Source organism: Passer domesticus, chromosome Z, assembly GCF_036417665.1.
Source record: "Passer domesticus isolate bPasDom1 chromosome Z, bPasDom1.hap1, whole genome shotgun sequence".
Taxonomy (NCBI): domain Eukaryota; kingdom Metazoa; phylum Chordata; class Aves; order Passeriformes; family Passeridae; genus Passer; species Passer domesticus.
Window position 1 is genome coordinate 869914 of NC_087512.1, and position 12851 is coordinate 882764.

Consider the following 12851-nt stretch of genomic DNA (forward strand, 5'->3'; position numbering starts at 1 on the left):
CAGGCTGTCAGGGACAGACACCCAGGCTGTGCTGGGACAGACACCAAGGCTGCTCTGGGACAGACACCCAGGCTGTGCTGGGACAGACACCCAGGCTGTGCTGGGACAGACACCCAGGCTGTGCTGGACAGACACCCAGGCTGTGCTGGGACAGACACCCAGGCTGTGCTGGGACAGACACCCAGGCTGTGCTGGGACAGACACCCAGGCTGCTCTGGACAGACACCCAGGCTGTGCTGGGACAGACACCCAGGCTGTGCTGGACAGACACCCAGGCTGTGCTGGACAGACACCCAGGGTGCTGCCAGGCACAGCTCAGGCAGCTCTCAAGCTCACATTCCTCAGGCCAAGGCAGCCTTAACCAGGAGAACAAAATTTTGGGTATGAACCCTGCTCCTGAGTCCCCCAGAGCCCTGGAAGTTCTCTCCCACGTGTGGTTTGTGCTCCTCAGCCACTGCCCAGGGCAGAATCCCAGAATGTGAGGGGCTAATGTGCATGTCCCAAACACCAATAGCTGCATGGTGTGGAGCCAGCCAAGGGTTTTTGGGAATAACAAACAAGGACTGTCAGTAAAAACACACCAGAGAAAGACCAGGATGTGGCTGGAGAAGGGGCCACATGAGGCAGGGCAGCATTTCTGGGACAAACCTCCTGGCTGTGGCTCCTGCAGAAAAGCACAGCCCAGCCTGGTACAGGTGCAGGGATGGGGCTGAGAAGGGCCAGGCACTGCAGGGGAACATGAGCCCATCCAAGACCCCAAAGCCTCCAACCCATTTCCAGAAAGGTCTGAAGGAACCACTGGGAATGAGAACTGACTTGCACAAGAAGTGGGAAGCTTGTCCCCAGGGAGTGGAAGATTTCAGTGTGCCCCACAAAGCCCAGGCACCCAGGACATCCCTCCACCTGATCCACACTGGAGCCAGGACTGGTGAGCTCTCTCTTCTCCTATCTCTCTTTTCTTCTTTAATCCATCTCTTTCTCTCTCTCCTCCCTTTCATCCTAGCCCTTCATCCAAACTCCTCTGCTGTGTGGAGGACCAAGCACTAACACACCAATTCCCATGCCGAGGGTGCAATCTACCAAAAATCTCTGCCAGCTTTTGTTGTCCCTTTCAGCCTGGCACTCCTGGGTGCTGCCCCATCCCTCGGGGTGGGACATCACACGCAGCTCCTCGTGCCCAAGCTGAGGAGGAGAAGCGCTCCAGCAGCTCCCTTTGGGTGAAGAGAAGGCTCAGGCAGGAGGGCAGAGGTCTCGGAGCCCAGAGATCCCTCAGGGGATCAGAGCCCAGCGCTGCCTGGCTCACCTGAGCTGGTGTGACCCCGCTCCCCACCCAGGCTGGAGCCCAGAAGGGAGCAGGGAGCGGGGCAGCAGCTCACAGCACAGCTGGGAGCTGGGTTTGGGGTGGTCTGCTCTGCTCCCAAACCTGCTGGTTTCAATGCAGGCTTAGGGCACGGCCTGGCTGAGAGCAACGCAATCAAGCTCAGGCTCCAGACCCCCAGTGCCCAGCATTTATTTAGCTAAATATTGCTCTGAAACGTCCCCTCTGCTCTGCCCAGGACTGTGAAAGAGCCATCGGGATGGAACAGTTTCAGCTTTAATCCCTTCCTTCACCTTTGGCTCTGGTGGGCAGCAGCAAGACCATTTTGCAGAAGGAATCGTGCCAAGGAAACCTGGCTGAGGGGCTTGGTTTCTAACTCCCAGAGACTCACTTTTCCCCCCTCCCCTTTCAATCTCTGTTGCTCAAAAATTCTCCTGTTTCCGAAGCATTTTGCAGCTCTTACAGCACTTTGCTGGGATGAGGAAGAGCTGACACACATCACGGCGGCAAAGATTATTTTTGCTGCCTGAGTAGTAGCAGGCACGTGAGATTTACTCAGATAAAGGAGGTCAGAGTGGGAAATGAGCTCGGATTCCAGGCTGTGAGCCCAAACCGCTGGGAGATTTGGGTCTCCAGGGGGCCAGGCACTGGCCTGGCAGGGAGTGTCCTGTGTCAGGGTCACCTCACAGCCTCCCCGGGGCTGCAGGGCTGCCTGGCCCCTCCGCCTCACCAGGAAAGGTGAGGTGAGCACAAGCTGTTCCACAGGGAGAAAAGAGCTTCCCAAACTTTGCTGAGGTGTTTTCCTCCCTGTCTGCTCAGCCATGGCATTAATCCTGCCATGGATGTGCAGGAACACACAGCATTCCCATGTCCTGAAAAGATCCTGCGAGTGTTATTACAGTCGGGATTTCCTCCCAGCTGCTTCTCTTCTTCCACAACACACCCTGTGCTTGAGGCAGACAGCAATTAATTTCCAATTCAGAGGTATGTGGGGTTTTTTAGCCTTAGACCCATCTCCAACTGAAGAGATTGAGGGGCGCTCTGAATGACTCAAAGCAGGGATTTTGGGAGCAGGTGAGGCCAGCAGGGATTTTTGGATCACGTTTGTCCAGCAGGGATTTTTGGATCACGTTTGTCCAGCAGGGATTTTGGGATCAGGTGTGGCCAGCAGGGATTTTGGGAGCAGGTGAGGCCAGCAGGGATTTTGGGAGCAGGTGAGACCAGCAGGGATTTTGGGAGCAGGTGAGGCCAGCAGGGATTTGGGAGCACATTTGGCCAGCAGGGATTTTGGGAGCAGGTGAGGCCAGCAGGGATTTGGGAGCACATTTGGCCAGCAGGGATTTTGGGAGCAGGTGAGGCCAGCAGGGATTTTTGGATCACGTTTGTCCAGCAGGGATTTTGGGATCAGGTGTGGCCAGCAGGGATTTTGGGATCAGGTGTGGCCAGCAGGGATTTGGGAGCACATTTGGGCAGCAGGGATTTGGGAGCACATTTGGCCAGCAGGGATTTTGGGAGAAGGTGAGGCCAGCAGGGATTTTTGGGAGCACATTTGGCCAGCAGGGATTTTGGGATCACATCTTTCCAGCAGGGATTTTGGGAGAAGGTGAGGCCAGCAGGGATTTTGGGAGCACATTTGGCCAGCAGGGATTTGGGAGCACATTTGGCCAGCAGGGATTTTGGGAGCAGGTGCAGCCAGCAGGGATTTGGGAGCACATTTGGCCAGCAGGGATTTGGGAGCAGGTGAGGCCAGCAGGGATTTTGGGAGCAGGTGAGGCCAGCAGAGATTTTGGGAGCAGGTGAGGCCAGCAGAGATTTTGGGAGCAGGTGAGGCCAGCAGAGATTTTGGGAGCAGGTGAGGCCAGCAGGGATTTTGGGAGCAGGTGAGGCCAGCAGGGATTTTGGGAGCAGGTGAGGCCAGCAGAGATTTTGGGAGCAGGTGAGACCAGCAGAGATTTTGGGAGCAGGTGCAGCCAGCAGGGATTTTGGGATCAGGTGAGGCCAGCAGGGATTTTGGGAGAAGGTGAGACCAGCAGGGATTTTGGGAGCAGGTGAGGCCAGCAGGGATTTGGGAGCAGGTTTGGCCAGCAGGGATTTTGGGATCACGTTTGTCCAGCAGGGATTTTGGGAGCAGGGATGTTACCACCTCTTCACCCTCAGCAGTTTTGTGTTCTTTCAAACAGGCGGGACAAGTCCCTGCCTAACGAGGCTCGGAATGTGAGGCAAGCCCTCAGTCAGGAATATCAGAAATGGCATTTTCTGGCAAGTATGAAGCCTGTCAAGATGCCCTTTGTGACTTCCCTGCCCCTTGCTCAAGCAGAAGATGACCCAGAGATGGCACCGTGCACATCCCAGTCCCTTCACAGCCACCACCGACCACTCCAACTTCACTTTCCTAAAGGAATCTCACCAAACTTCACATTTCCTTGACTCTCCTGCCAAAGCACCCAAAGGTGACATCAGCCGTAGAGTGAGCCTGGGGGAAAAAAGGAGGAACGACAATTTTGCACTGAAATGTAGCTCACTGAAGGATTTGGTGGCACAGTCTGAGGGAGAGAGGAACACACACCCAACCCCAGAGCTGCAGCGTCCCTTTCAGCCCAGCAGTGACTCCAGGAGCTACAAGACCCCTCTCCATCCCACTGGCCTTCCTGCTTCCCAAGAGTTCCCTTTCTGGCTCCCCCGGGAGCAGCTCCCTGGCTCCCAGCCCTCCCGAGCACGAGGACAGCCCTTGCCTGCTCACTGCCTCACTGAGAACGAGTCATTATTTCTGATTTACGGCGTTTCTGCACTTGGCCACGCTCAGCCTGGAGGTCGTGTGGAAGGGAACTAAGCCTGGCCTGCTTTGGCAAGCTCTGCATAAAGCCTTTCTCAACTTGATGCAAGCTCATATTGCAAAAAAAAATTAAAACAAACAAACAAAAAGCTACGGAGGAAGGAGAATTCCCAGAGAGCAAAAGAACTGCAGTTCTTAAATCATCTGAAATAGTCTCCTGGGTACAGGTGCCTGAACACAGGCCAGATCCTCTGCTTGTAAGAGAAACACAAACCAGTGACAGAATTCCAGAATGGCTTAGGGTGGAATAGACCTCATCCAGTGCCACCCCCTGCCATGGCAGGGACACCTTCCACTGTCCCAGGCTGCTCCAAACCCTGGCCTTGGGCACTGCCAGGGATCCAGGGGCAGCCACAGCTGCTCTGGGCACCCTGGGCCAGGGCCTGCCCACCCTCCCAGCCACCAATTCCTGCCCAGCATCCCAAAATGTGTGCCTGCCCTGTGGCAGTGCAGCCATGGCCTGTGTGCTGTCCCTGCAGGCCTTGTCCCCAGTGCCTGGGCAGCTCTCCTGGAGCCCCTGCAGGCCCTGGCAGGGGCTCTCAGGTGTCCCTGCAGCCTTCTCTTGTGCAGGGGAGCAGCCCCAGCTCTCCGTGCATCCTCTGACCAGGATTTCCCCTTGTTCAAGCCTGAGGAGCTCCAGCAGATCCGTGACCTGGTGAATTTCCCTGGCCCAGGGGCCCGGCTCTGGTCCAGAAGCACAGCCCTGACCCCCAGAGGGTGCAGCCCCTTCCTCACCCACCCATCCCAGCACCTCTCCTGTTATGCAGAGTGGGAATTACAGCCACAGCCACAAAACCAGGAGCAAACCAACCTTACTGGGCACCCCTGGCGAGTGGGGAGAGGAGCCCAGCACCGAACCCAGCCCAAGGCTGCACGCTGCAGCCCTGACAGAAATGCACAGATAACTGCCTCTTCTTTTCCCTCGTCCCATTCTCCTTGATCTCATTTCAACTGGAAGCGGTCCCAGATGGATCCGATGCCGAGAAGCCCAGCACCTACCCGCTGTCCTTGAAGTCACCGTTAGCCAGGAGCTATTTCCACACCGGCGTTCCCAGCCCTGCCCCTGGCAGAGGGTTTAGTTTGCCTCTTGCCAAAGGTGCTTTGCGATGGTCAGACCTGATGTCCAGAGCTTTCCGTGTCCCACAGTGTGGGGCAGGGCACTCGATGGAGCTGGACAGGGGGGTTTCCAGCCTGGCTACAAACCTGCAAACCTGGCCCTGCCTCCAGAGCTGCCGGAGCACCCCATTCCTGGAGCTGGGAACACCCCTGGCTCCTGCCAGGATCAGAGAGCCAGAGGTGGGCAAGGGCAGCAGCCTTGCTCCCAAAGCTCAGCCTCCCTGCTCATTCCCCATCTCATTTCACAGAGGAACAAGCCTCACTGGGGGCTGGAGATGACCTGCAGAGCTTCCTCTGGGGAGGGATTTCAGAAGGGCTTTGGAAGCCTCCAGCTGGAAGCAGCCTGCACTCCAAACCATGAAATTTGATTGGCCTTTTATCTTGGTTTACACAGCTAATTGTCGCAGGTGTATCAGTTGCCATGAAATTAATCCTGTTGTAAAACCAGGTGTAGCCAAGAATTAAATTGTGCAAACAATCCAGACGGCTGGGACAGATGGACACCAACAGCACTCAGCTGGGGAGGGCTGTTTGCTGCTCCCCAGATTCAGAGGGGCTGTAACGTCACCCTGAGACATGGCTAGACCACTTCCCAGGAGACCACAGGGACCCGAGCCAGGCTGGGGGCTCAGAGGGGGATGTTCACCCTGCAGGTGAGGCTGGGGGCTCAGAGGGGGATGTTCACCCTGCAGGTGAGGCTGGGGGCTCACAGGGGGATGTTCACCCTGCAGGTGAGGCTGGGGGCTCACAGGGGGATGTTCACCCTGCAGGTCACGCTCGGGGCTCACAGGGGGATGTTCACCCTGCAGGTGAGGCTGGGGGCTCACAGGGGGATGTTCACCCTGCAGGTGAGGCTGGGGGCTCACAGGGGGATGTTCACCCTGCAGGTGAGGCTGGGGGCTCACAGGGGGGGGTGTTCACCTGCAGGTGAGGCTGGGGGCTCACAGGGGCTCAGAGGGGGATGTTCACCCTGCAGGTCACGCTCGGGGCTCACGGGGGCAGGGTGAGGGTGGCCGGTGTCCCGGGAGGGGACAGCCCTGCCCGGGGAGCGGGGGGCACACACCCAGCGCCCCGCAGAGCCCCGTGCCCAGCCCCTGCTCCTTCCCTGCCCGCCGGGAATGCCCCGAGGGGCCGGGAAGAGCCGGCGGCTCCGGGCTGCGGCAGCGGCGTGGGCTGGCCGGCTTCCCACGGAGACGAGCGCCGTGTGTGATATAGAAACCGAGCCGCCTGTTCCAAGCACAACCACGCCGGCTGCTTTTTAAAGACAGGCTCGGCTCGCGTGGAAAGCGCTGCAGGAGCGAGCGGCGTTAATTCCCCCGCAGCCCCCCAGCTCCAGGGGGAGCTTTCAGTGGGGAGATCTGGGAGCTGGTCCCGCTCCTGACCCAGCCCCGGGGACAGGCAGCGATGCAAGGTCACCCTGGCACCTTTCAGCCGGGCTGAAATCGGCTCCTGTAAATCCTGCAGCCGGGCAATCCTGCCTGGACGGCGCTGGAAGCAGCTCAGTGTTTAATCTCGGCTGGTCAGGGGCAGCGCTCGCTGTCCTCCCGCAGCCCAGCCCGGCTGCACCCGGCCCGGGAGAGCAGCAGGAGGACACCGAGGCACAGACGAAGAGCTCAGAGCGCCAAAATAATTCCACCGCGCGGCGTCCGCGATTTCCCTCCTCGGCGGTGTCACACGGCCAAACACGGATGTCACTCCTCTCTACCTGCCCAGGGACATCTTGCCGCCCTCCATCACATCCGCACACCCAGGGGGGCACATAAAAATGCCACCGTGCCAGCGACTCGTGGGTGACCGCCACCAGACCCAGGGAGCTCACAAATCTTTGGGATGAGGAGTCGCTGCTGGCACAGGGAGCGGGTCACGTTCCAGCGCTAATCGTCCGTGCAGCGGCAGCAGGTCTGCCTGAACTGCCATGTCTAATGTAAGTCTTCTTCTTGTTATAGTTTCTCTCTGCTTCTCTGCTGCTCACAGGCACGGCGAGCCCAAAATAACGGCAGCAGCGTATGACTTTAAAAGGGCAAATTTTAAAAAAGCCCAGAGCAGTCGCTGGCATCGGTGAAAGCAAGGAACCCGCTTAAAGCTTCTACCGAAGACCCCAAAAGTCACAAACCTGGGAAAGCAGCGGGATTTAAATAATGAGAAAGCCATTCTGGCAAAAAATGAGACGTGGGAAATGCATGGGAACGTGATCTTTCCAGGCACAGGAAAGGAGAGGGAAACGGCGCTGGAAAAGAAATGCCCAGTGCTGGTGACTGATGGGGACCTCTAAAGGAATCCATTAAATCTGTACAGCTAACAGAATTAATTGAAAAATAAGGCACTTTTAAAGCATGCCAGGAATGGAGAATTAGAAATCTGCCAGATTCACTGTTAGGTACCATCAGTAAAACTGATGACACAGCTGCCAAAGAGGATGAGGGGAGCCCTCAGACCAACCGCCCTGTGCACCCCAGCGTGCCAAAGCAGGGCTTGTCCCACCCACCCCCTGTGCAACCTGCTCCAAAGCCCCTTAATCACCCCTTAAGGCCCCTTGGCGACAGAAATGTCAGTACTGCCAGACATCTGCCAAAATAAAGCATTTCCAGACCAGCCGGTGGAACTCGGGAACTTTGAGTATTTGGGTAAAAGGCAGGAGCAGCAGGCAACCCCGGGTCAGCTCCAGCTAGAGCAGCAGGACTGAAATTTCAGGTAAATACACGAGCTGGAGACTAAAAATACAATTCCAACCAGCCAGCTGAGTTTCCTGGAATTAGATCTATTTAGGAGACTTATTGTCTATCCAAAGACGTTATTGCAGCCTCGACACAGCGTTTGCCCACATTCCCCCAGAGCACAGAGGGTGGATCTCAGGCAGGTGTAGCCAACAGGTGCGGCTGTGCCCGTGCAGAAACAGCACCCGAGCACCTTCCTCGGGCACTGCCCGGCCCCATCCCTGACTCCTTCCCTGGATTACACCAAATCTCGGACACGAACAGCCGCGGCTGCTCACGGAGGGTCGGTCGGTGGCCCAAATCGCCCCGAAGAGGCCACAGTTTGTGGCGCAGGGAGATGCTCGGGGCCGGGGCAGAGACTCTGCCAGGGCCAGGGGAGGTTTGGGATGAGCACGGAGCACCTCCCGCCTGAGGCATCAGCGCAAAGCGGGAGCGGGGGGCCCTGGGGGGGCAGCGGGAGCACGTCCGTAGGGAGTCAAAAACGCCAAAAAAGCCAGCTCACACCCTGGCTGCGCCCAGACGGGCCCCTGGGCAGCACGGCCACGTCCCGAGGGTGCCCCAAAAAGCAGGCGGGGAGCAGCGGTGAGGGGGGACAGCACTGGAGGTGACCCCGGCACTGCGGGCACGGAGCGGGGAGTGACCTCCGCGGCAAGGACACGGCCACATCCTCCCCCCGTCCGCAAGTCAAAACTAGATAAGTCCAACCTTGAAATGAGATAGCATCTCTCCAGAGTGAGAGCAATTAAATGTTGGCACACGGTAGGGAGGGAGGGGGTGGAGGGGGGGGGCTCGCCATTGCTCAGAGCCATTAACACAAAATTAAAAAAAAATAAAAAATTGCTGCCTGTTTAACCCGGGCTTTGCGCCGGCAAGGGGGATGAGCTGCAAGCGCTTCCCTGCAGTTGCATTTCTGCAACACCTCCCACCTGGAGGGGGGGTGGAAAGTTTCAGAAGCATTTTCTGTGCTTGGGAAGAGTCCTGAGTGGTAGGAGAACAGCAGGGTCATGCTAAAAAAAGGAAAGATCAAGGCGGAAAGCCTGAAAACCAAGGTTTGCAAGCACTCGCTTAAATTTAGACCTCTCAAGCTCAGCTATCCAAATCAGAACCAGCAACCCTGAGAGGCGTTTGCCTGGCCTGCAAATGAGGCTTTCCCAAGAGGGAAACAAGCCTCACTTGGAGGTGCCTGTCCCCCCTGTTTGGTGGGGGGCAGCTCGGAACAGACCCTTTTAGGGCTCTGAGGGAGGGGGAACAAACAGCATCCCCTAAGGCAGCTCCAGCTGCCACCGAGCTGGCTCACACAGGCTGCAAATCTGAGGGGTAATTCCAGCTTTTTCCTGGCAGCCCAGCACCCAGGGGGCAGGAGCAGGGCGAGGAGCTAACCCGGCTCCTTCACCACTCTGTCCTGGGCGCGCAGAAGAGACAAACACGACCTTCTGCGTGGAGGACTCGAGGCTGGCCGAGATGTTCCCAGACCAATGCCGTTCTTTCCAAACACGCATCATTTGACTGGGGTTTTTCAGGTTTTTTCAGTCCCTGCTAACGGGCTGTGCACTGGTGCAGGAGGGAAAGGACTGCCATGAAGCACAGACTTGTTTAGGTTGGGGAAGCCCTCCAAGATCACCAACCATTAACCCTGAAGTGATAAACCCACCCCTGGCTCACATCCCATATAAGTGAGTCTGACTCTGCTCTGCTTTGGCTCCAAGGCCAGGGATGGCTCTCCCACTGATGGCTCTCCCAAGCACAAGGGCATCAGTGGAACAGGGATTATCATGTCCCTTCGCCCCCTCCTCTTTTGTAGGGATGGGGAATGCTGATGCTCACCTGCTGGCTGTGAGGTTTATCCTCACAAGTCCAGCTCTGGCCCTCATTCCTGCAATATCCCTTACCTTCCCTGCAATCCTTCACCCACAAACCTCCACGGGGCTTGTCACCTTCCACCTGTCCAGCCTCGGCAAGGTCAGTGCACTGCAGGTCTGAGCTGCCACCCCAGCCACATCCAAGGGGCCCAAAAAGACGTCCCTGTCCCCAGGCCTCGTTCTGCAGGAGGCTGGGATCCTGCTCACACCGGGAGAGGGAAAAGCACTCTGGTTTGCTGGGAAGTTCCCAGCGCCAGACAGGATTAGTCGTGTCTGATTAACTGCGAGGAGCCAGCAACACAGAGCTGACACTGAGACCCCCTCCTGGGCAGCAGCCAAGCTCTGTGTGTCCACTGCCCAGGACAAGAGAAACCCTGGACACTGCACACCCCTCCTGGGGCCTCCGTGTGCCCGGGCAGGCACAGGCACCCCAACTCCCCTGACACCCTGCAAAGCTGAGCTCTGGGCGCACACCGCAGCCTGGGGACCCTCTGGGGACCTCGGGGTGCAGGGCAGCCCAGCAGAGCCACTGCCTCTGCCATGCCAGCCCAGCAGAGCCACTGCCTCTGCCATGCCAGCCCAGCAGAGCCACTGCCACGCCAGGGTCAGGTCTGCCTCCCCCTTCCTGGTCCTCACACCACAGCAGCCCGGGATGGATCTGCCCAGCCAAACCACCTTCCCCACATGCCAGGCATGTCCGATGCCATTGAAGCCCAGACTGTCACCTCCTGCCACTGCCCCCGAGGGTCTGGCTCAGGGGAGAGGAAATAAAGAATTTTCTCTCTCTGGGCACAGAGAAGAGCTCCAGGGATCTGCCAGGCTCTGGGTTTCCTGAGTGAACCCACGAGTCTGCACGGAGGGACACAGATGGCACCTGTGGGACACACACAGCACCTGCACAGCCACGGGGCACCTGAGGGACACACAGGGACAGCCATGGGGCACGAGTGGGGCACAGGGACCCCCTTCCAGGGGACGTGTGGGTGCACAGGGCGGGTCCAGCCCATCACGGCAGCTCTGGATAGAGATGGGTGCAGCTCTTGCAGACACCCCGGGGCACGATCGGGCTCGCAGGGCGGGTACAGAGCCACGGGGACCATGGGCACACACGGCACCGAGGGACCACGAGGGCAAACGGGGCACGGACAGACACACACCGCCCGGACAGACAGCCAGGGCACACACAGACACTCGGGCACAGACAGACAGGGCACACACAGACACACACTGCCCAGACAGACAGACAGACAAGGCACACACGGACACTCGGGCACGGACAGACAGACAGAGAGGGCACACACAGACACTCGGGCATGGACAGACAGACAGACAGAGACACTCGGGCACGGACAGGCAGACAGACAGGGCACACACGGACACTCGGGCACGGACAGACAGACAGGGCACACACGGACACTCGGGCACGGACAGACAGACAGACAGACAGGGCACACACAGCCCGGACAGACAGACAGGGCACATACAGGCACACACTGCCTGGACAGACAGACAGACAGCCAGGGCACACACAGACACTCGGGCACGGACAGACAGACAGACAGGGCACACACAGCCCGGACAGACAGAGAGGGCACATACAGGCACACACTGCCTGGACAGACAGACAGACAGGGCGCACACACACACACACGCCCGAAGGAGCCCCCCGGGCACACAAAGACGCGCCGAGCCCGTGCGGAACCGCGGCCGCTGCCCCCGCTCGCCCGGGTCCGCCGCTCGCCCGGCTGCGAGCCGCCCCGCTCCGCTCCGGGCAGCGGCTCCAGGGCACGGCAAGGACGCGGGGTCGCTGCCGCCGCCGCCGCCGCCGGCGCCGCCCGGGGCTCGGCCGCGCCCCCCGCCCCCGCCCGGCGCCCCCCGCCCGCCCGGCTCGGCGGCAGCGCCCGGGGGGCTCGGGCAGCGCCGCGGCCGCCGCACTCACCGGGGCCGCGCTCCGCTCCGCCATGGCCCGGCCGGCACCGGCACCGCGCCCGCCCCGCCTGACGTCACCCCCGGGCCCCGCCGGCACCTGCGGGGGGCGGGGCCGCCGCCAGCCCCCCGGCACCGGCAGGCACCGCCGGGGCTCCGGGCATCCCTGCCGTGCCCGCCGGAAGGCGCCCGAAGGGGTCCGAGCCCCCCGCGCCATCCGGGGTCCCCTCCTCGCTCGCCGCCCCCGGGAAAAGCCGCCCCTGGCATCGCGTCCCCCCTGCCCGTTCCCGGGGGTCCGGTCACGCCTCGCCAGTCTCAGGGAAAGCCGCACGGAGGGGTGCGAGCCCCTCTCGCCATCCTCCGGGAGGAGCCACCGAGGGCTCCGTCCTGTCACCCCTCGGCATTCCCGGGAAAAACCGCCCCAGGGGTCGGGACCCCCTGCTCCCCCCTCGCCATTCCCGGAAAAAGCCGCCCCAGGGGTCCCGACCCCCCTCGGCATTCCCGGGAAAAGCTGCCCCCAGGGGTCGGGACGCCCCTCGGTATTCCCGGGGCGGGGGAGGCACGGAGAGGTCCGGTCCCCCTCGCCATTCCCGGGAGGAGCGCGGTGAGCCCGGCCATCCCTCACCATTCCCGGGAGGAGCGCGGTGAGCCCGGCCATCCCTCGCCATTCCCGGCAGGAGCCCGGTGAGCCCGGCCATCCCTCGCCATTCCCGGCAGGAGCCCGGTGAGCCCGGCCATCCCTCGCCATTCCCGGCAGGAGCCGCCCAGGGGATCCGCTCCCCGCTCCCTGGAGGCTCCGGATCTGGTTCCCCCCTCCTGCCCCAGCCCCTGCGAGGAGCCGAGGGAGGGGGATCCCGCCTGGCCCCCACCTCGGGGCACCCCTCGCAGAGGAGGGCGCTGAGCAGCCAGACCCTCCTGGCTGGGCTTGCTGCCCTTTCCCCGGCCAGCACTCGCTGATCAGCTTTGACCTGCGGGTTTGCGGGTCGGCACCGAGCCGTCCTCCCCCGGCACCGTGCCGGGGCCCGCCTTGGCCCCCGGGGCTCGGCAGCCTCCTCGTGTCCCCGCTCGCAGCAGATGGGTCACAG

At 60.4% G+C, this 12851-nt stretch overlaps 1 protein-coding gene across 1 annotated transcript in view; it reads right to left on the reverse strand.

Moving 5' to 3' along the window:
• MAPK4 (mitogen-activated protein kinase 4) overlaps positions 1 to 11902 on the reverse strand; it is a 58276-nt gene extending 46374 nt beyond the window's left edge. Inside the window, exon 1 of the mRNA XM_064403755.1 lies at positions 11780 to 11902. The gene's annotated coding sequence lies outside the window, so the exon portion shown is untranslated. The remainder of the gene's footprint in view (positions 1 to 11779) is intronic.
• Between the last annotated feature and the right edge of the window lie 949 nt (positions 11903 to 12851).